Below are 3,477 nucleotides of genomic sequence, written 5' to 3' on the forward strand. Positions count from 1 at the left end.
GATCTACTAACTCGCCCAGTAGTTTGTACAGCTCTAGAAGAAGCCCGGCGGTCTCATGCCATTCACCATCAAAATGCTTCTGCTCTCCGTCTATATTATCGCATATCTAGAGAAGCTGCTCGAAGTATTGTGCGTGACTGCGGCCATTGTCCTACTCATTTTCCTAGCCCTGCTACTGGAGTTAATCCAAGAGGACTTAGACCCTGTGACTTATGGCAGATGGATATTACTCATGTCCCATCTTTTGGCAAACTTTGCTAGGTGCATGTTTGTATTGATACCTTTTCTCATATTATCCTTGCTTCTGCACGTACAGGAGAAGCCTTTAAAGATGTAAGTCAACATTTATTCCAATTTTTTTCCTACCTAGGAATACCAAGGGCACTTAAAACAGACAATGGGCCTGCCTATACCTCTAGAGCTTTTAAAAATGTATGCTCTGCCCTCACTGGTTTGGCTCAGTGGATAGAGCATCAGCCTGCGGACTAAAGGGTCCCAGGTTCAATTCCAGTCAAGGGCATGTACCTTGGTTGCGGGCACATCCCCAGTGGGGGATGTGCAGGAGGCAGCTGATCGATGTTTCTCTCTCCCTTCCTCTCTGTAAAAAAATTAATAAAATATATTAAACAAAAGTATATCCTCATTTCTTAAATATCACAATCAATTTCCCTGTCTAAAGTCAGGAAAAAGACATTGATGTTAACCACTCATTTGTGTTCCAGTCAAATCCCAGCCGGTGAGTCTTAGTGGTTGAGCATTGATCTATGAATCAGGTTACAGTTCAATTCCCAGTCAGGGCACATGCCCGGGTTGTGGGCTCGATCCCCAGTGGGGGGCATGTAGGAGGTAGCCGCTCAATAATTTTTCTCTTATCATTGATGTTTCTATCGCTCTCTTTCTCTCCCTTCCTCTCTGAAAACAATAAAAATGTTAAACAAACAAAAAACCTTGAGTTCAGAATTATTATTCTGTACCTGCCATTGAATTAGTTCTCTTACAATTGTGAGCAATTGACCAGGAATCCACAATATAAACAGGCTTTAGGAGGACTATTAAAGGTAATAAATTGTCCTCCCTCTCCTGTAGTAAAACTATTCATATTAATTCATAATAATTGAGGCTTATTTTAAAAATTATTTATCACATTATTTATCAAAAAATTAAATTGGAGCCTTACCTTATACCACATAAAAAAAATCAACTGAAATAACTCCCTGGCTGAATAGCTCAGTTGGTTAGAGCATTGTCCCAATAGGCCAAGGTTGTAGGTTCGATCTCTGGTCAGGGCACATATGCGTCAACCAGTGAATGCATAGGTAAGTGGAACAACAAATTGATGTTTCTCTCACTCTCTCTCCCTTCCTTTCTTTCTCTAAAAAATAATTTGAAAAACTATTGAATATACACTTTTAAGAACTTAAAATTAACCAAAGACCTAAACATAAGACTTAAAACTATAACACTATGTTATTACATCAAACTAGAAAGCTTCTCTACAGCAAAGTGAAAAGGGAGCCCACTGTATGGGAGCCCACTGTATGGGAGAACATACTCACCAATGATACATCTGATAGAGTATTAATCTCCAAAATATATAAAAAACTTATATAACTCAACACCAGGAAGACAAACAATTCAATTTAAAAATGGGCAAAGGACCTTATGAATAGACACTTCTCCAAAGAAGACACACAGATGGCCAGTAGATATATAAAAAAATGCTCAACATCACTAATAATCAGAGAAATACAAATTAAAAGTACAATGAGGCATCACCTTACACCTGTCAGAATGAATGAATAAATAAATAAATCAACAAACAACACGTACTGGAGAGGATGTGGAGAAAAGGGAACCCTGGTGGGAATGCAGATTCGTGCAGCCACTGTGGACAATGGTATGGAGTTTCCTCAAAAAATTAAAAATGAACTGCCTTTGGCCCAGTGATTCCACTTCTGGGAATATATCCTAAGAATCCCAAAACACCAATCAGAAAGAATATATACACTTCTATCTTCATAGAAGCTAATTTATAATAACCAAGATCTGGAAACAGCCCAAGTGCCCATCATCACTTGAATGGATAAAAAAAGCTGTGGTATACCTGCCAAGCCTGGCTCAGTGGTTGAGCATCAACCTATGAACCAGGAGGTCACAGTTCAATTCCGGGTTAGGTGACATACTCGGGTTGAGGGCTCGATCCCCAGTAAGGGGTGTGCAAGAGGCAGCTGATTGATTATTATCTCTTGTAATTGATGTTTCTATCTCTCTCTCCTTCTCCCTTCCTCTCTGAAATCAATTATATATATATATAAAAGCTGTGGTACGTTTACACAATGGAATACTACTTGACTATAAAAAAGAAGGAACTCTTACCCTTTGCAATGGCATGAATGAACTTGGAGATTATTATGCTAAGTGAAATAAGACAGTCGGAGAAAGGCAGATACCATATGATCTCACTAATATGTGGAATCTAATGAACAAAATAGACTGACGAACAAAATAGGTCCAAAGACATGGAAGCATGGAACAGCCTGACAGATCTCAGAAGGGAGAGGGACAGGAGGTACTGGATTAAAGAAGGTAAAGAGGTCAGCCAAAGAACATATATACATAGCCCACAGCCCCAGACAACAGTGTGGCTAGGCCAGGGTGGGGCAAGGGCTGGGTGGAGGTGGGCAAAGGGGTGGTGGTGGAAGTCTGTAATAGTGTCAACAATAACCAAAAAGAATATGTGGTTTATTTGGGAAACTAAGAAATATTAGAAAATGGGGAAGAGAGGCAAGGAAGCTTGGCTGGCCTGGCTCAGTGGTTGAGCATCGACCTATGAACCGGAAGGTCACGGTTTGATTCCTGGTCAGGGCACGTGCCCTGTTGCAAGCTCAATCCCCAGTGTGGAGCGTGCAGGAGGCAGCCTATCAATGATTCTCTCTCATCATTGATGTTTCTACCTCTCTCTCTCTTCCTCTCTGAAATAAATAAAAAATTATATTAAAAAGAGAGAGAGAGGCAGGAAGAAAAAGCAATCCAGATGATTTGGGTTATCAATACAGTTACCACTATGAACAACTGAGACTTAATCCAGCTGGGGACTTGGGACCCAGTATAACACAAACTTCAGAACCAACTCCCCGATGAGGTGAAGCAATGGGATATTGTTCTACCAGTTTCCATCAGTCATTTTTAAGGTCTGCTCCCCAGATGTCTATGGGAGCCAGGTGCCGCAGAGTGAGCTCCAGTGTCTAGATAAAGTCTTGGGCAAAGGGGCCCCAGTGCTGGCAGCCGGACATACATAGTAAAGGCTGAGGCACCGACAGCATCTGCCTCAATGTATTTAATTCAGACTTTCCTTACTAATTCAAACGGGATGGCATTAATTCATTTGAATTGGAGGAGATTTCTTGATTAGGCAGATGTTTAATAACATACTTTAGGACTTACTGGATGGGAAGCATATACCAGGCACACCATCAG

This window comes from Myotis brandtii, unplaced genomic scaffold, assembly GCF_000412655.1.
Source record: "Myotis brandtii unplaced genomic scaffold, ASM41265v1 scaffold143, whole genome shotgun sequence".
NCBI lineage: Eukaryota > Metazoa > Chordata > Mammalia > Chiroptera > Vespertilionidae > Myotis > Myotis brandtii.